The 20868-nt window shown below is 40.7% G+C and overlaps 1 protein-coding gene across 8 annotated transcripts in view; it reads left to right on the top strand.

Annotated features, from left to right (window-relative positions):
• CTTNBP2 (cortactin binding protein 2) overlaps positions 1–20868 on the top strand; it is a 169958-nt gene that overhangs the window by 45188 nt on the left and 103902 nt on the right. The window contains exon 2 of one of the 8 annotated variants that reach the window (XM_042922947.1): positions 16438–16512. The exons of the other annotated variants lie outside the window; for them this stretch is intronic. The gene's annotated coding sequence lies outside the window, so the exon portion shown is untranslated. The remainder of the gene's footprint in view (positions 1–16437; positions 16513–20868) is intronic. 8 annotated transcript variants of the gene reach the window in all.

Here is a 20868-nt window from a genome sequence, read left to right as displayed (position 1 = left end):
TTTTGTCACTTAGCAGTGAACAGTGTTTTTTTTTTTTTTTCAAACTGTTAAGATAAGCTGATTATGTTTTTTAATTAAGGTGTTGGGCACCTCAATTGATAAGGTAAGTTTTGCATGTGAAACTTTTTGAAAGGCAAAATTCTACCTTCAGTTTTACTTTTTCCAATCCATTTCATCCCAGTTCAGTTTAGATTTGCACGTAAAACGAATTTTATAGTTAAAAGCCCTCTTCTGGGAGACCTTAAGATTTCTATATATTTCTAAAAACATTCTGTTATAAAATCAAATTCCTTTTTAACTTTTTCAAATAGGATTGGGTGGAGAAGCAGAAGATTGCTTCACATAGTGCTAAAAGTGACCTAGCAACAATAGAAAATGTTTCAACAGTGTCTGAATTTGTTCTCGAATGCGTCCATTTTGGCTTGTCTTTAATTTTTTTTTTTTAAACGTTTATTTTTGAGACAGAGACAGAGTGCAAGCTGGGGAGGGACAGAGAGAGAGGGAGACACTGAATCCAAAGCAGGCTTCAGGCTCTAAGCTGTCAGCACAGGGCTTGACGTGGGACTTGATCTCACTAACTGCGAGATCATGACCTGAGGAGAAGTTGGCCACTTAACCAACTGAGCCAGCCAAATGCCCCCATTTTGCCTGTCTTAAGTGGACCATTGCAGGGCCTATGTTCACATGATTGCCTCCTACAAAAATAAAATACTAGATATGACAAGCTCTTCAACAGCCCCTAATACTTCTCGTGAAACTCTTCTAAGGAAAGCAAACCATGGATCCAGTTCTCTCTTAGTATCAAACACTGTACTGTGCACCTCCCTCTTAGCAAAGTGGAGTTGCAGCTCCTACGGTCATTTGGTTTTAACGGGTTAAAATATTGCAGAGAGTAAACCCTGGGGAAGCTCTGAACTTATTCATAAAGGTCACAAAACATGATTGTGTATATTGAAGGCTGAGCAGTAATTTTTATGTACAGTAGAGAAGGTCAGATTCCAGAAGTTAGGGGGAAAGGACCATGCATGTGCTGACGTCTGGGCATTACAGCCATTCTTCCTGTAAGTTGGTTTTTAAGTTGGTTTTTAAGTTGGTTATAGGACAGATCTTGGTCACCTGCTTTGTGTCTCATAAAATGGGCGGTGCCTCTTATTCCCCAGGATGGAGCTCTCCTCAAGCGGGAGGGTACCTGATGGAAACTAAGGCAGATCTCTCTGTTACTTTCTCTGGAGAGCAAGTCTAAAGCAGGTAGGAAAGTAAGTGGGTGCTGTGAGTCCTGAGTGCTTGTGAGAGCAACTTGGAGACAGAGAAGTGATTTGTCAGGTTTGGCAAGAGAATGTTTTCCAAAGCAGAACTACTCCCACCCCCCAGGAGGGCTTAGGAATTTGGAAAGCTTCTAAAATGTATTGGGAATTGGATAATAAGTATTATTTTTTAAAGTGACTTTTTAAGTGTGTAGGAATGGCATGATAAACATATTAGACCTATGAATTATAAATCCTTACTCTTTGGCTTGCTGGTCTGTTCCCCCATCTTCTTATTTAGGCGTCATATTCTTGATTATGTTAAATCTTTGATTTTTAGTGGCGTTATTAATTTTGCAGGAATAATTCTGTTTGCAACCACCTCTGTTCACAGCCACATAAAAGTGAAAAGAGGGAGGTGGTTTCATCTTCATAAAGTAAAACAGTTTCTTTTCTACGACCGCCTTCCTCCACCTTGTAGAGGGTTAGGCAGTAGACAAACTGAAATCACGAAAAGGGACAGTTTCATTTGGTGTATGTTGCTCAGGACTGGTGAGGTTTGCTGCTGTTTCCAGTAGGCTGAAGTTGGAGTGGGACACATGGAGATGAAATGAGGCGTAACATTGTGGGGTTTTTATTATGTGCCACTTCACATGTTCTATCTCCTCTCATCTCCGTGAAATCCCGAGATCGTGATCGTACCCCACTTTACGAATGGACAGACAGACTCAGAATAAGCCATTTTCTGTCTGACTCCTAACCTTGACTCACCATTCCTCTGCTTCAAAGGCAACATTAATGTAACTAGAGCTGGTCGACATTCATGGATTCTTTACTTTAAATGCTGTGAATTCCCAGAACATTCCCCACACACCTGTAATCAATTGCAAATATTAAAAGCTGCACAGAAATTGAAGCTGCAGAGAAATTGTTAGACAGTCTTCAATGTTTAATCATTCATTTGCTGTTCCCTCCCTATTGACTGAAGGTAATTACAAACAGAAGGAAATCCTGCAAGACTTCTCAGATCATATTGAATGGCAATTACGATAATGCAGAAGAGCATCATTGATTTTTTAATGTTTTCCTCTTGCTAGTTGTCATACCAAGTACAGAAAAATTTGTACTTCTCTGTAATTAGGATATTCTTATCTTCTGGAAGAGGACACACTGGGACATTTGAATGCTGAATGCCCCAAATTTAAGGAAATGAAGATTTTGGGGTGTCTGGGTGGCTCAGTTTGTTGAGTGTCCAACTCTTGATTTCAGCTCAGGTCATCATCCCAGGGTTGTGGGATCGATCCCCATGTTGGGCTCCGTGCTGAGAGTGGAGCCTGCTTGGGATTCTCTCTCCCTCCCTCCCCCACTTGCTTTCTCTTTCTCTCTCTGTTCCTCTACCCCTCTCCCCTGCTTTCTCTCTCTCTCTCAAAAAAAAAAAAGAAAAAAAAAAGGTGAAGATTTATAAAATGGACGAAGATGCAATAGTCAAGGAACTGCACTTTCTGTCTTTATTTTCCCACATTTTATTCATTATTAAATCTGTCTCTTGTTAAATTTTTTTGACTTTTTTTGATATTTGATCTTTTTTTTGTTTTGTTTTCATTTGCATCTGAATATGGCAAGTGGTAAAATGAGTCAGAAATTTAGTTTGGTTTTCATGAAAGGCTGTTGTACTGATTTCCTTGAGTTATTTTATTTATTTATTTATTTATTTATTTATTTATTTATTTATTTTATTTTATTTTCAGCAAGAGTTGCATGCTCTACGCACTGAGCCAGCAAGGCACCCCTAAAAAGATTATTTTAAAAATTAAAAAAAAAATTTTTTAAGCGTTTATTTATTTTTGAGAGAGAGAGGGACAGGGTGTGAGTGGAGGAGGGGCAGAGAGAGATGGACACAGAATCTGAAGCAGGCTTCAAGCTCTGAGCTGTCAGCACAGAGCCCAACACAGGGCTCAAACTCACAGCCTGTGAGATCATGACCTGAACTAAAGTCAGATGCTTAACCAACTGAGCCATTCACGCTGCCCTTTAAAAAGATTATTTTAAGTAGACCTCTAAATAATCCCTAAAAATTAATTTGGAGTTGACAATGATTTTCTATGGATGAGACTCTTTCCATGAGTGACTGGAGATAAATCTTTCAAAGACCCTCTGGAAGGTGCATTAGACTTCCTCCTGTAGTGTCTTGACAGAATAAGACCACACTGGTGTATTCAGAAGAAACTTTCCATCATCTCTGATTGGCTGTATCAGAGTTTGCACGCATTTTTGTGCCTGTTTGGGGGATGGTAATAAGATGTGTTTGGTGTGGAGAGCTGATAGGTAGCACAGTTAACCAAAGAACTTTAGAAACCCTTAATGGGAATTGTTAATAGGTTAAATTCTTAATGAGTTTAAATTTCAAACAGTTGAGGATTGAAATTCACCGTAGGCTCTGAGGTAGGGAAGGATGTGACAAAAACAGTGTTTAAGGGAGATTATGTTAACCACTTTTGAAAGTAGATTGACAGGAAAAGGGAGAGAAGGGATCTGAGGAGGCAATTATAGATGACATTTATTAAAGTACAGGTTCTGTAAAAGTCTGAATTCTGGGTGATGGCTCTGAATGGAGGTGATCTGCTATTGGGGAGTATTATAAGGACTTGAATAGATGGAGAGGAGATTGTGAACAAAAATAACTCCTCCAGGGTAAGAGCACATTATTTTCTAACTCGTGACAGCAACCGGTAATTTCTAAAGCAATTTCAGTGTCAGCGTATAAACTCTTTATTTTGAAAGGATATTGTGTTTAGGCCCCATGTGAATTCATAGTTAAATAATTCAGCATCAGCTGCAGTTCTCCCAATAGCTTTTTAGTGCTAGTCCTTCAACATTCACCCAACAGATATTTATTGAGTACATTCTATCATGCCGGGTGCTGGTCACCGGGAAGAGACTGTAAGCTAGACAGTCCCTGCACTCATGGGACTTATTCTGTAGGAAAGGGGCTAGCCATGACTAGTACGTCCCATTCGTGATAAGTGTAGCAAAGGACACTAAGAATATGTACCATAACCAATATTTTTCTAAGACCCACCAGGGAGGGCCATGTAAAAATAGGACCAAAGTAGGAATACTAATAAGTTAGCAAATATTAACATTTTTAATGTGTTTAATAAAAGGACAATAACTGTGTTTCTCTGGTTTACTCCTTACCTACGGTGTGTCCCTAGATTTTGTGCAGCTACCCCTCCAAAAGTTGTTTCTTTTTGTGTATCTGCTGCTATGCTTTGTCTCCTGCTCTTTCCTTCCATACAGAAGGTGGCCTCATGCATTTCTTGCTTTTCAGATTGTTAGTCTCCACTATTTACCATTATTGGTTTATTCGAGATTACAAAGCAGTGCTATGTGTACAACTGACTTTATAGAGTTTTTTAAAGCCCCGTTTATTACTTATATATATTCTATTTATTAATTACCAACTCTGTAGTGTTCTGCCACAACCTTGATGGGGGTTAGGCAAGTTGAAAACAAAGGTTGTGTTTTTCTTTAAAATGAATTCTTTCCCAGGGAGTTCTGTGTTTACTCACAAAAAGAGAGCCCCTGGGAGTATTTTCCCTCTAGGAATATTTGAGTCTTGTGATGAATACTCTAAGGTTCTAACCTGTGGTCCTCTCTTCTAGAGAGGAGAAAAAGGATGCAAAGGTAATGGCATGCTCCTGCTTTGTCATCTGTTGCTATGCTACTAACCCAGTCCAAGGCTTAATGACTTTAAACAACATCATTCATTTATTTTGCTCACAGATCTGCGATTTAGGCTGGGCTTGGTGGGGACAGCTCACTGTGTGCACTTCATGTGGCACTGGGGGTTCTACTTCCAAGATGGCTGTCTCATGCTGGCTGTCTGCAAGGAGGTCTGCGGGGACTGTGGCCTGGGGCCTTGAGTTCCTCTCCACTTCTTCCACTCGGGCTTCCTTGTCACAAAGTGGCTGGGATCCAGCAGTGAGCATCCTCAGAGACAGGAAATAGAATCTGCCCGTTCCTTAAATCTGGATCACAAAGTTACTTGGCATTGTATTCAATCTATCAAGCAGTCACAGGGCGAAGATTCAAGGGGAAGAGATAGAGACTTGACCAGTGGAAGGAGTGTCAGAGAATGTGGTGATAATGTTTTTACAACTCCAGAAAACTGCTACTTGTCATTTACGGAGGCTTATCTGCCAGGAGTGCTATTTAGCACTGGACATGATCTCATTTAATCCCCACCAGCCTCCCTTGAAGGAGATAGTATTGTTCTCTCACTTTCAGACTCATGGCTAAGTAACGTGTTCTGTGTCACCCAGCTGACAAGTGGGGAGCCAGAACTTGGACCCAGGCCTTGCTGACTCCAAATGCATCTTCTTAACCACTCTGCTATATAATCTCGTGGAAGAGAGCTATGTAATTGCTACCAAGTCTAATGCAAGACAGGTTTGTGTGTAAGGGTAAATCACAGATGAAAGGGTTGTAGTGAAGATGAATTATGGATGCCTTCTGGGAAGAGGTGGCATTCCAGGAGTCTTTTAAAGAATGAGTGCATTAATAACCGGACGGTGAGAAGTGGATATGCGTCCGACGGGCAGCATGAGCACAGGATCCGTGTGTGCTCTGGGCACAGTGAGAAAGTAAGAGGGCCTGGAGCACAGGGTGATGGAGCAGGAGATAGGCCAGGCTTCGTCAGGGGGTTTTTGAACGCCAGGCTGAAACATCTGTGTACCTAGTATGATGGGGCAGAGTCCTTCAAGATTTTTAAACAGGAGAATGGACTAACCTGAGGCATTGGTTCTTAAACTGTTTTCCAGACAACGTGTATCAGCATCACCTAGGAACTTGCTAGAAATGTAAATTCTTAGACCCCCCCCCCCCCCCGACAAACTGACTCAGAAACTCCGAGGGTAGGGCAGAGTAGTCTGTGGTTTCACACACCCTCCAGGTGATTCTGATACGTGCCTCAGTTTAAGAACCACTGATCTGAGGGATGGTCACTTGTAAAAAAGCAGGTGTGTTTATGTAACAGCATCAGGTTACTCTTAAAATCCCTATTGCTGATGAAAATCCCTGAAAGCTGGAAAGGCTTTCTGCTCAGTAAGCAGAATGGCCAGCAAATGGGTGGCTGATGGTGGTTCTTATTGTAAAGAGATTTTGATGAGGAAAAGGCAGCCAATGGCTGATCTCAGAACAGCTTCTCCAGAAGCCATCATTAAGTGCCTCAAAGTGACTCAGTCCAGACATGCTCTCAAAGAAGCCTGTGGAAATAGTGCCATAAAGGAGCTTGCTTGAATTTTTGGATTAAAATAAAATGTCAATTATTAAGACATTTAAAACCGTGTGCAATATTCTGTTACAGTTGATGTAATTTTTATTTACTTCTTACACCCCTAATTGTTCCACAGAGGATTTGAGGTGGCTTACAAGGATAAAAACAGCAGAATGGAAAAATAGGAGTGTGTGAAAATCAAGATTTAGGAACGAGAACAGTGGTTTACAAACCTTGTAGTCATAAGATCCTTTCTTCTAATGAAATCTTGAGGCCCAGTACATAAAACTGAGACTGACCCACTGAGTTGAAGCAAAATTTGGGGCTGTAGGCTTCCTGATAGGGAAAATAAAACAGGACCAGATGCGAGATACCAGATTTGTGTTGTTAAGGGAAACAGCATGGCAGTTACTTCCTCAGGGAAGGCAAACTCCTGGTACCGAGGTCTAAAATTTTTGTTGTGCTCCTTCAAACTGGAGGTGTTGCAGAATGTGTTGGGGTTTTTTTTTTTTTTAAACAATATCCACACACAGTGTGATAGCTGGGTGTGTATTATCCAAGGACATAAGTGGGAGGCAGAACAGAGTAGCTGGGGTGAAGGCGAAGTGTGTAGGGTGGTGGTGAGGGGTGGGCAGGACAGCGTGGTTTTAAATGCACAGCTTTCTGATGCTCTGCTGTGAACTAGGCAATCATCAGGTCCTCTAAATAAACAGATGGGCTGTGTGACCTTCAAACCATTTGCCAGTGTGATCTCCTATCATTTCCTGTGTTCCTTGTTTAATTAGTTTATGTGCTCGTTTTTTTAGACTGAACAAGTATATCACTTATATCCAGATATGGTTAGGCCAAGCAGTAGCTATAAAAACTTGAACATGACACCAAAACACACTTGTGTACAAAATGAGAGTTGGTGTTAAATGATTTTGGCTTTTAACACTTTTTCTAAGAATGTACAATGGCTGCCTGTGACAAACATTTTTTATGAATTTGTGAATATACTCTGCAGTTTAAGTACTGTTAGTTGACATTAAACATTTTCCTATAGCCCTGTAATAGTTCTGCGAAACATCTCGTCCAATCAAGATGCTTCAGTTTGGAAGTTCATCAGTTTGAAAGCTTAACAGTTTTCCACATGCTTGACTTTGGTACTTTCCAGCTCATTTTATTGTCCTACTCCTCGTGCTTTGCAAACCAGTTTATGCCACATTTTTTCTGGTGCACCTCAAATGGTTTAAAATGTTACAAGCGTTTTGATAGCCCTGTAATACAAAATGTTGTTATTCATTTGTTTCTTCCTGCCAGTGAATTGTATGTTGATTTTTTATATGGCCTTGTTGCTACTTTCTGTGGTGTCTCTAAGTGGATAGTGTGTTTTTAAAATGTATCTAACCAAGTATAACTTATGATAAACACTCACTGCCATTTTTACTTCATTGCAGGTTACGCTACCCTTTTACAATGAGAGTATTCTTAATCCTGAGACAATATAAAATTATATAGGTATCTGTTCAAGAAAAAAAATGTCACTATACAAGAAACTAGCTTTTATATCTTGATACATTTAACCAAGGAGTGAACATTATCAGATAGCAATAATAATGGAGAAGCTTTTTAAGTTTTATTAGTAAAAAAAAATTGTTTATGACAATTGAAAATTTAAACTTTGTGAAATGTAACAATTTTCCTCTATGGGCTATTCAAATGTCTCATTAGTCTTTGCCTTAACTTTGCAGATAGCGTTGTGTGATGCTTTAAAGTCACAGCTTTTTAGAAATTTTTTACATGATTTATAAGACCCATGGGGATTACTATTTCTCTGTGGCTGTTTTCCTTACTAATAACTGAGTTCTAATCCTTCCTGTACCAGAAAATTATACTACTTTTTCCTAATGGATACATGTATTACTGTATTGTAAAATTTTGACTTAAAAGTTGACCCATAATATTACCACCATAACAGAGTTGTAACTAGGTTATTTCAATACCATTTTCTATTCTCCATTTTTTAATCAAGCATTTTAAGTATTTTTAGTGTTTTGAGTGTTCATAAATTGTAGCCTTGTTGACTGGCTGTATTTCATATGGTTGAAGAACTATAACCTAATTACTTTTCTATATTCTCTCATCTGCTGTTTTTCTGTTAGCTATGTAAAGGGACGGTTTTCAAAATACTTAACAGCAGAAATCACAGAGGTACCAGTGAATCAAAAAGGATGCCTAACTAACCGGGATAGATGACATCCGTTACACCACCTTGATGCATACTGTCTGACCAAGAGTTTTTCCTTTGGGTATCTTTTAGAAATGTTTTAGCTTAGAAAGCCTTCTAAGGAGATGCACAGCACATTCAAATGCATTTGCTTGTAAGAATCTATGTCATGTTAATGCATATTGAGAACACCTGCTAATGATTTTAGGCTGACCTATTCATATAGCATGAAACCTGTAATTTAAGTGGGAATGGTTTTAAACGACATAATTTGCGAAGAATTTTAACAGTTATGTTATTTAACATGTATAATTTCCCCTAATTATTAAAGCAATAAATGTTCTTTGTAGAGTATCTTAAAAAGGCTCAAAAAGATATTCCCATCATTCAGAAGTCACCCTTTTTCTCTGCATAAAAGGGAATCTCTCAAAAGAGGTTCATGCTCTACATAGTAATTTGGGCAACCTGTTTTCATAATACATTGTAAACATATTGCCAGATGCTCTTAAACATTGTGGTTTTTAATCACCGCACATTATGGATTTAACATGAAATGTCAGTGGTCGGAAATGCCACCATCTTAGACCTCATGAGGTACTGTTGCAGTTCCTTCTTTGAAGATTCCGCCCCCCCCCCCCCCCCCCCAGTTCCCTGGGTCTCTCAGTTTGCCCAGTTCACTAGGCAAAAACCGGATACATGTTAAATTCAACTCTCTGCCTATTTCATGCCCACACAAGTAGGGCTCTACAGGCTGGAGAGGCTCAACCTGGCTGGCTGGGTCTCACTTTAAATTCACAGGTGTATCCTCTTATGGGCCCTTTGTGCTGGGTGGCAGTTATATCACATTTCTTAACACTTGACTCACCTGTTCCCCTAGATTGTTTCACGTTTCTTCTGTTTTTTTTTTTTTAATTTTTTTTTTTTAACGTTTATGTATTTTTGAGACAGAGAGAGACAGAGCATAAACGGGGGAGGGTCAGAGAGAGGGAGACACAGAATCTGAAACAGGCTCCAGGCTCTGAGCTGTCAGCACAGAGCCCGATGCGGGGCTCGAACTCACGGACCGCGAGATCATGACCTGAGCCGAAGTTGGCCACTTAACCGACTGAGCCACCCAGGCGCCCCACGTTTCTTCTGTTTTATGAGACCTTCCTTCACCTCCTCCCTTTGCTTCATTCTCAGCTGCTTTCAATTTCACTGAGAGCCAGAAGCAATCCAAACTTCCAGTTCTGTCACGGTCATCTCCGTTCACTGGTATCTGTACCACATACTCATATCTCCTCTCACTGAGGGCAGACTTCTGGGCTCAGGCTCCCCTGGCCACTGTACACCTGATTCTGTACCTTCTCGAATATTCAGGAACCTCTTCAGCAATTATCCCCCTTCTGTGTCACCTCCCTCCCCCCCCCCCCCCCATTACAGCAAACCTCCTTGAAATAGTTGTCTACTAGCTGATGCCATCCCTTGTTCTTCCTTTCTCCCTTGGTATTAATCTCATCAGCTTTTTTTCTAACACTATCCCAACTAAAAGTCAATCCATTCTTGTAGTTGCCAGGAGAAGAAAACAAAACAACTTGGAGTAAGACTTAGTTCCTCTTTTTTTCCTATACCTACATCCAACCTCTCTGCAAATCTGGTTGGCTCTGTAAGATGGAGTCTGACTGCTTCTGTCCATCTCCACTGACAGTAATCTGTTTTGGTTCCTGTTGTTTGTCTAGGTCCATTTGGGCAGCTATCACAAAAATGCCATAGGTTGGGGGACTTTAACAACAAACATTTCTCACGTTTGTGAAGGCTGGGAAGTCGAAGATCAAGATGTTGGGTGAGAGCCCACTTCTTGGTTTATGACGCTACATGGTAGAAGGGGGCTAGGGAGCCCTCCCATTCATGACGATTCCACCATCTTCACCCAGTCACCTCCCAAAGGCTCTGCCTCCAGATGTCATCACCTTGGGGATTAGGTTTCAACATATGAATTTTAGGGGGACACAGTTAATAGCACTACTCTAACAAAATTATCACAAACTTAGTGGCTTAAAAGCAACACAAATTTATTAGCTTACACTTCTGGAGGTCGGAGTGTTAAACGGGTCGTCAGGGCTCAGTTCCTTCTAGAGGGTTTGTTGGAGAGAATGTTCCTTGTCCTCTCTAGCTTCCAGAGGCTGCCTGTGTTCCTTGGCTTGTGGTCCCTTCCTCTGTCTTCAAAGCCAACTGCATAGTAAGTAGTTTCTCCTCCCTCCTCTCCTTCCATAATCACATCTGCTTCTGACACTTCTGCTTCTCTCTTTCAAGGACCCACATGACTATATTCAGCTCACCCACATGATCTTGGATAAGCTTCCTATCTCAATATCCTTAACTTAACCCTATCTCCAAAGTCCCTTTTTCCAGGTAGGGTAATCACAGTTTCCAGAGATTAGGACCTCCTTGGGCATAATTATTCTATCGGCTGAAACCCTCTTGCCTGGGTTGTTTCATCAGCTTCCTAACTGGTCCCTCACTTCTGCAGTGGCCACACCATAGTCTGTATTCTCCAGAGCAGCTAGAGTGCTCCTGTTACAACAGGGTATGTCATCCTTAGGCTCACAGTCTTAGTGGTCGTCATCTCTGAGGCAGTGGCCTTTCAGTGGCCTGAGGGCTACATGGTACCCCTGACTCCTATCTCTACTGTTCTCTCCTAGTCCCCCTCTGCTTGTTACTCTGTAGCCCTGCTGGCCCCCTTGCCTGTTCCAGTTTTGGGGCTCTTGCATTTGTTTTCCCTGCCTGGAAAGCTCTTCTGAATGGACCTGTGGCTCTCTCCCTCCCCTTTGTAGGTCTTTGCTGCAATGTCATCTTCATGAGGCTTTCCCTGACTGTCCTATTTTAAATTCTCACCACTGTCCATATCACATGCAGCCCTGTCCTCCTTTCTTGCTTTCTTTAGTTCCATTGCATTTATTACCATTTCATATGCTATGTATTTTTATATGCTTAACATATTTTCATGTTTGTTTTTGTTTTCCCACGAGGATATAAACTCTGAGGGCAGGGATTTTGTTTTGTTCACTGTTATTGAATGAATGGATTTAGATTGACTCCAAATTGTCCCCTGTGAAATACAGATGCATTTTTTTAAGTGCTTAATTCTTTTTGAGAGAGAGAGTGAGAGAGACAGAGGATCCGAAGTGGGCTCTGCGCTGATAGAGAGCCCATTGCGGGGTGAATCCATGAACCATGAGATGATGACCTGAGCCCAAGTCAGATGCATGTGATTTCTGGTGGGGAAGAAGTTCTACCAAAATGCCTTAGCTTTGTATTTGAGATTTACTTTATCCTTGGAGACATGTCGATCCTTTTAGGGTCCTGAGGCTACCACTACTGTGACATTTGATATTTGAGGGTTGCTATTCTCTCATTAACTTTCTGGCACAAGTGGGTGTAGAGGGCTCTTCATTCTCTGTAGCAAAACTGGTACAAGGCGGAAATGTTCTGGAAGACTTAAGGAAAGAGTGAAGATGAAAGGAAACTGAAGACCTTCTAAGTCCAAGAGATCAAAACAATTTTTGTAATAACAGTAGACATTATTATCTTTTTCCACTCTCATCCTGTCCTGAGTATAGATGGGAGTATTCCAGAGCTGATGTGACATATGATATTGTAATAGATGAAATGAAGAAGCAGATAGGATAATCTGGCTATTTTCTATTAAGAAGGATATTAGAGCAATTTGCAGAAATATAAAATAATGCCATTTTCTCACTTTGGTTTGGAAACTGTAGTGATTTTTTCCATAAGACATGTTTATGTTAACATGCAGTGGATTTACTGTTTTGAAATAAGTTAGTAGATTTAAATTTTCTCAGTTTTAATTAAAAAAAATTTTTTTAGTCTTTATTTTTGAGAGAGAGAGAGAAAGACAGGAGAACAGAGAGAGAGAGAGAGAGAGAGAGAGAGAGAATCCGAAGCAGGCTCCAAGCTCCATGCTGTCAGCATAGAACCTGATGCAAGGCTCAAACTCATGAACTGCAAAATCGGATGCTTAACTGACTGAGCCACCCAGGCACCCCTCTCGGTTTTAATTTCTAATAAGATAAATGGCAACAGCTATAATCCACATAAACAAGTTATTTGGCTCTTTAATAATTTTTAAGAGTAATCCTGAGACCAAAAAGTTGGAGAACTGCTGGTTAGATAACTGGCTTTTGAAAAATAGCTTGCTCATGTTCAGCTGTGTCCTGCCTACACCCATTGTTCCTCTGGACCCCACACTGAGCAGTCTCAATTACTTAGCATTCATCCTCATAATTCACATTTCCTGCTGGAAAACACAGCTTTCCCCAGTGGCAATGGAAATAATTGCCCACAGGAGAATTCCAGACTGCTTTCCAAAGAGCTAGAACCATACTCTGCCACCAAAGCAAGCGATAACCATGTAAGATGACCCTGCACCGTCCCAGGGATGTGCTTATAGATTATGCACCTGTGTGATAATAGTTTACATGTGTGAGGAGGTCATTGTTGGGGGGGTGGAAAGGACTTATTTATTCATTTTTGATCTTGTGGTGTGCCTGACCCCACTGTGATGCTGGGGGATCCTGATGGGAATCAGGAATAGCCCTTCTCCCTTGATTCGTTGACACAGGAGTTGGTTGTGACCCAGGGTTCTACTCTTCACAAAAGATAGTTTTTTCCATCTAGGCTATTTCTGGAACTAGAAATGTTTCAAAAGCCTATGGGTTCAATAAACTTGTGTTGCTTAGTTATGGTATTGTGCTTTTCAGTCTTCAAAACCTTTAAAATATGCCCTGTTTATGAAATGTATGAACAGGTGTTCCTGTATGTATGTGTATATATTTGTGTGTACATATATACACATACACATGTATAACGTGTGTGTTAATTTTTATACTCTACATAACTTAGAGTGAAACTTTCGGAATCAGGAGAATAGGTTGAGTTGTAACTTTAGAAGTTGAGATTAATTAGATTTGATGATTTGGTCAATGTAATTTGTTATTGGAGTTAATTATCATAAAAATATTTGATGGGTAAAGGCTGTTTTTAAAACCATCTTCGGGTGATTTCGTAGAAGTAAAGATGTGTTACTCGGTGGGACCTGAGGTATTGTGCTGTGGATGACAAACTGAGGTATGGTAGGGTGGGCTGTGTGGCTGGGGTCCAGTCACTAACAGGACTGAAGTGGAAGGTAGAACCAGGACCAGGCTCCGCTCTGCCATGTGACTCCTGAAGTCGGAGGTTTGACCTTATTTCTTCTCGAGATAGAAGTAGCATTTTTATTACACTGTGTGGCTAGAATGCTCATAAGAGCACTTTAGTAAGAGTAAAGTGGGGGGACCTACGTAGCTCAGTTGGTTAAGCATCTTAGTTCAGCTCAGGTCATGATCTTGTGGTTTGTGGGTTCAAGCCCCACGTCAGGCTCAGAGCCTGGAGCCTACTTCAGATTCTGTGTCTCCCTCTCTCTGTCTGCTCCTCCCCTGCTTACGCTCTCTCTCTTTCCTCCTCCCTTCCTCTCCCTCCCCTTCTCTTTCTCTCCCTCCCTCTCCCTCCCTCTCCCTCTCTTTCTCACCCTCTCAAAAGTGAATAAACATTAAAAAAAATAAAAACAAGACTAAAGTGTTTGGATCCCCTTAAAACGAATAACCTACTAGCACATTAAACATAGTGATTTGTCACGTTATAAGTGTGTTGAAGTATTTCATTTATTGTGATCCCTTTAGCTGTTATTAGAGGATTTTACTAACCTACAAGATGCTCTATTAAGGCAGTTCTGTGATATTAATACAGAGCTTTGGAACTAAGTCCAGACTTTGCCTTTATTAGCTGTGAGACTTTAGGAAATGTCTTCCTATTCCTTAAATTTCATTTACCACTTTGACAAATGGGGTATAAATAACCATCTTAATATGGTTGCCAGGATTTAATGAGGTTACATATGTAAATTCTAATAGTAATAGCTAATGGTTACCTGGCTCTCATGATATAGACAGGGTGAGGGGTTGGGGGAACATATTGTGGGAAAAAATTACTAATCGTGATGAGATTTTGTACCAAGAGAATAATAGGTAGGTTCTTAGTTTAGGTAGGTGTTTAGAGAAGGCCTTAAAATGAATTTTAATGTTTCTCTGGGAAATGACCATGAACCTGTGGAAATTGCATTTTGGAGGATTTTTTTTAAAGCTCCCATTTGGAATGTTCACATACATTATTAAGCAAAAATGTAGAAAACTCTTTAAAGAAGTGAAGAAATTCTGAATAATAAAATGATACAGTGCTTCCCAGCTGCTACATAAATGCGTGTTATTAAAAAGACTTATAAGAACAAGTCTAGAGAATTAAGTCCTGAAATCTTTATCCTAATTCAGGTTTCTCTCAGTATCTTATATGCCACTGTTTTCATTAATATTTTTGTAAGGGCAAAATCAAAGGCGATATATAATAGTTGAACCCCTGAAATGAATGAAATAGTACATTTTTCAAGCTAGATCACATGTTAAATAGCTGATCATTTTTTGAGGGGGGAAAAAAAAGATTGAATTCAGATCTATAAATCCTTTTAATAAGTAGGACAGTTTTCAAAGATTGGGCCTGTGATTAATGCAGAATTAACATATGTTAATGAATTTTTAAAATTCTTCCTGTTCCTTCGGTAATGATTGAATAGTGTATAAGGAAAAGGATTGCCTGTGGTCCAAGGTATGCCCTCAAATAAGACATCAGATATCACATACAGCTATTTTAATAATAATGTTAACATTACACACCATACTCATGTTTTGTGCTATGTATTCTTCATAACATGCTCCGTTTTACTAAATGGGAAACTGGAGCCACTGTTAACTCTCCAGTTGTCTTAGTGGCTGAACTCTGGTCTTTAGGCTCAGAGTCTAGTCTTTTCCCATTTCACCATGATTGTTGCTAACACCAAGAATGGACTGTGATGCTTGGAGGATTTGTAGAAAGCATTACACTTTGCTACTGAGCAACTTGTTAATGTGGTACTTACCTCTAGGTTGAATCTGTGTATCTCCCCTCAGGAAATTGTATCTCTTAGGCCAATATTCCAGTTATCTATTGCCACATCACAAACTACACCCAAATTTCCTGATTTTAAATAATGATTTGTTCCTGTCATCGTCTTCATAGGTTGGCTGGCCTCAACTAGGGTATAAAGTGGTAGGGTGGGGCTGAGAAGGCAAAGGTCAGATGAAAGGGGACCTTGTTGGCCACAGCCTTAGGTGGATGGCCACCTTTCTGGTGCCTCTAGACCATCCTTTGTATAGAGGTAGTTGGTAGAGAGATTGGTCAGGGAAAATGACAGGAAGACTATAAGAGCAAAGAAGGTAGCCAGGGTGTACCACGAGAGGAGAAGCAGAAATCAGAAAGAATCTGGAAAGATCTGTCAGTGAGGGTTAGTGGTTGTGACATTAAAGTTTATTAGGCTCACAGATGTTAAAAAGTGACCATTTTGTTGTAATTGGTGGTATTGTCATTACAAAAGTGTGGAGTTTAGTGCTTTGTTACTGACTAATTTGGGGGTTGCAAGGAACAGAAACCAAATAGCTCCCAAGAATATATTGGCTCATGTAATTGAAAAGTTACAGGAGTAAGTCTAGCTTTTAGGAACGGCTAGCTAGACTCAAGGACTCAAATGATGTCGGTCAGCACTTAGTCTCACTCTCTCCATTTCTCAACTCTGATTTCTTCAGGTTAACTCTTCTCAGGCAAAAGACTGGCCCTGGTTTCTCTGAAAAGTACAGCGCTGGTAGAACTGGAGGATTAAGGTACCTTCTACAAGAATTACATTTATTAACCCTCTCGGTATTCTTAAAGATCACTCAGTTTTATAAAGAGAAATATGTGAAGGAAAAAAACCCCATGAAATGATAAAAATTTCAGCTCTACATAGCGATCGGAATGACCAAAGTCCAAACAATGAGAACACTAAATGCTGGTGAAGATGTGAAGCAACAGCGGGAGCTGTCTTTCCCTGCTGGTGAGAATGCAAAATGGTGCAGCCAATTGGGAAGACAGTTTGGAGGTTTCTTATAAAACTAAACATACTCTTACCATACAATCCAGCAATCCATTTCTTGGTAGTTAGCCAAAAGGGTTGAAAACTTATGTCCACGCAAAAACATGCACAGGGATTTATAGGAGCTTTATTCATAACTGCCAAAACATGGACACAACCAAGACGTCCTTCAGTAGTGAATGGATAGGCTGTGGTACATGCAGACAATGGCGTATTATTTAGTGCTAAAAAGAAATCAGCTACCAAGCTATGAGAAGATGTGGAGAAACCTTAAATGCATCTTACTAAGTGAACAGAGCTAATGTGAAAAGGCTACATGCTGCACAATTCGAAGTATATGACGTTATGGAAAAGGCAACAGAGTCAAAAGACCAGTGATGTGGCAGGAGTGAGGAGGGGAAGAGGGATGATTAGGTGGAGCCCAGAGGACTTTTGGAGCAGCAAAACTGCTCTGTATGACCCTATAATGATGGATGTATGTTATACAATTGTCCAAACCCATAGAATGTACAAGACCAAGAGAACTCTGAGGTAAACTATGGACTTTGGGTGATGATGTGTCGGTGTAGGTTCATCAGTTGTAACAGATGTACCACTTTGGTTGGGGGGAGGTGTTGGTAATGGGAGAGGCTATGCATGTGTAGGGGCAGAGGTAGGTGGGAAATCTCTGTACCATCCTCTCAATTTTGCTGTGAATCTTTAAAGAGTGCTTTAAAAAATAGTCTTTAAAAAGTTTTTAGCAGTAGTTCTTAGCTTGCTAATTCAAGGATGTGACCTGAGCTTAAAACTTGAAGTAACAGGAAGAAGTAGGAACATCAGTCTTAGTAATGAAGCCTCCTTTAACCAATGCTGCAGCCTAGACTTAGCCTGGGTAATTTATAAGTGGTATATAATTTATCCTCTCTTACTGAGTGTGTAGGAACTGAACACTGGTCATTGTGTCAGTCAACATGCTATGCACTGTACATTAAGTATCTCCTTAAGCTTTTCAACAAGGCTATGACCTAGGTATTATAATCTCTATTTTACACATGAGAGACTGAGGCTTAGGGTGTTTAGCAACTTCGCAGAGGCCATCGAGCTAGGAAATTCTACCGCCAAAATTCAAATCCAGGCAGTTGGAAACCAGAGTGTCCATTCGGGACTGAATTAGGTGGCTTCGCATCTCTAGAATCTCCAATTTCTTTCCAGAAGCAAGAGCAGACCCTTTAGCCTTAAGCAAGGTGAGCCTTGTGAGTTGGTGTACCTGTGTTTCAGTTTCATGTGGACAAGACACACTGATAACTTACTGTGCTGACCTTGGGGCTGAGAGGGAAGGTGGCTCTTGCAGCTACTTTTTGACGCCACTTTAGCTGCCCCTCTGTGGGGAGGCTTGTTGGTTAGAGCGTCCATCCACGCATGACAGCTGGCCTGCTTAGGTTCGCTGTTCCACCTAAAGAAGTGAGGACGGTAAGCCGTTTTTCCTTTTATTGATGCTGGCAATTATCTGAGGAGAGTAGGAAAATTGGAACGCTGTTACATAACTTGAGGCATTTCCAAGAGGCACCTCTAAATAAACAAAGCCTCAACCTTTTTTGCTTGTGTAGCTTTTGAAGGGCCAGAATTATTTTATTTTGAGGACATAAGTAAACCCAACCTAGCACCTTCCCTGTGGACCAAGGAATTAGTCTGTGTATTTGTGCTCAAAATAAAATAGAACAAGTTATGGCAACTCATCACTTGCTGAAAGCAGTAGAGTCGAATGGTCTGAGTGAGATTTCTCCAGATGTCAAGATATTTATGATCAACACTTGAAAAAGTAATGTTTGTTCATTTTTAAATGTTAATTTTATAGTTCTTTTATAAATTGACATAAATACTCTGCCTCAGACTAGGTACTTACCTTGAATTCTAAGCAACCAATTCAACCAATTTTAAATTGTCTTTCATAAGGAAGAGAAGAGAAATCAGTTTGTTTAGATCTGTGCTTTGTATCATTTCCTAACTGGAGTGAATTATAAAAGAATCTTAAGGAGGAAGATAAAAAGGAAATTAGCATAATTTCCTGGTTCAGAATCAGACTGCCTTCTCATTTTTTTTTTTAAAGGTACCGTATTGTTTATTCTAAGCTTATATCACACACCCCTAGCCAAATATATTTAGGAAAATAAATTCCAAAGTCAGTCCGTTTGGTTGGGCCATCATTAAGATGTTATTTGTATTTTTTTTTTTTTTTTTGGACAGGGTATAGTTTAAATGAGAATAAATTGTGTCTAAAGATATTACTGATTAACTTTTTTCCTTCTAGCTGGAAATTCTTAATTGGAGTGCTCGATTTCAAAGCAGCAAAGCTGGTCTATTCAGTACTGACACTACTGATGTACATTTAAATTCATAAAGAATTGATTGTTTTTTGTATGCAAGGTCAGTGCTCATGATAAGCATAAGTATGGCCCAGTCTCCTTGTAGTTGACTTCCTGGCTTTGGAGGGGAGAGGGAAGGAGGAGAGTTTGAAGCAAATAACTCAGTTGTGGTGATGCAGAAATGTTTGGGTAGGAGCCACACACATTGTGCAGTGGGGGCACAAAGAGGGGGGTTCGGCACTGGGGGGGGGGGTCAGAAAAGGCTTCACGTAGAAAGACACACTAGAAACTGGCTCTCATAGGAAGAATACAACTTACCAGCTATATGCACAGAGACCTGCAACAGCACAGCGAAGTCAGGGCCTTGTAAATAGTTTTGTAGTTGAAACTTGTTTTAAAAATTAACCCAGGATTTGTTTTAATCACATATGGTAAGACACAAACATGGAAATGACTGTCATAGGGGGAGAAATTTTTATACTCTGGTCCCTAGAAGTAGGCCCAGCATTGCCAGACAGGGCCACATGGGGAAGCACCGGGATCAGTCTGGAGGCAGAAGGAGTGAGGGAAAGCATGGACAAGAAGTCTCCATTGTGGTTTCCATGGGAAGGAATGGGCAAGGCAAGGTAAGCAGACTTATGAATACTTTCAGGAGGCTCCAGGGTGGAGAGACTGCCCCTCTTTGTTGAGTACCTGGGGCTGTACCTGGCCGGGGGGTGATGGTTAGGGCAGGGGAGAGTGGCTGCATGTGTGAGAGTCTGCTAAAGGAGGCAGACAGAGGGGCCATGGACCCTGCATTGGTTGGTTTGCATCTAGAGGTCACAGTCACAGGAGAGTCATGGGCTGTCTTTAACAACTGGCTAGCTCTGGGAGGAATCTCTCTCCCTAGATGCCAGAATATGAAGAATACAGAAAATAAGAAAATGCAGTTATTAGAAATCTTAGGAGGTAAAGAGGAGGAGGGTGGGTGCTGGTATGTAAAAAAGGAGAGTAGAGGGTTGCCTGGTTGGCTTAGTCAGTTAAGCATCTGACTCTTGGTTTTGGATCAGGTCCTGAACTCGCAATTCATGGGACTGAGTCCTGCATTGGGCTCTGCATTGGTGGTGCGGAGCCTGTTTGGGAGTCTCTCCCTCTCTCTCTGTCCCTCCTCTGCTTGCTTTCTCTCTCTCTCTCTCTCTCTCTCTTTCCTTCTCAAAATAAATAAACATTGAAAAAATAAGAGTAGAGATAGAATAAGAGGTCAGATCATGGAGGACCTTCATGAAAGTTTGGGCCTTATTGTTAAGTAATAAGAACTCTGGACAGATTTTGATCAGTTCCTTACACCTGCATTTTGGAGTAATCCTTCTTAGGAGCAAAGAGTAAGATTGATTGGAGAGACAGAGGTGTGGAGACCAAGCAGGAGATTGTTGCAAGTGTTAGTATGAAGGTGACAAGGGGCCAGAGGAAGGCAGTGATGGCTGGGATAGTTGGGAGGGGACACATATGAGGAATTCTTGCAAGGCAGCAATGATGAGCCTGGACTGATTGGCTGTGGGTACGAGAGGAGTGAAAGTGGTTTCTCTGTTGACACTCAGGTGAGTTTGTAGTGTGGTGGTACCACAGCCCAGACAGGGAATATGTAAGGTAAAGGTGTCCAGGGGAGAAGATGAAGAGTTCAGTTTGGTACTTGATGAATTTTCTGGCCTTACTGGAACACCCAGGGTAACCTATTTGGCAGGCAGTTGGATGTAAGGTTCTGGAAGAGGTAGTTTTGGTCAGGG

The sequence above is a fragment of the Panthera leo genome, chromosome A2 (assembly GCF_018350215.1).
Source record: "Panthera leo isolate Ple1 chromosome A2, P.leo_Ple1_pat1.1, whole genome shotgun sequence".
Classification (NCBI taxonomy): domain Eukaryota; kingdom Metazoa; phylum Chordata; class Mammalia; order Carnivora; family Felidae; genus Panthera; species Panthera leo.
The sequence above is the reverse complement of the archived record's forward strand: the minus strand, read 5'-3'. Positions and strand labels throughout refer to the sequence as shown.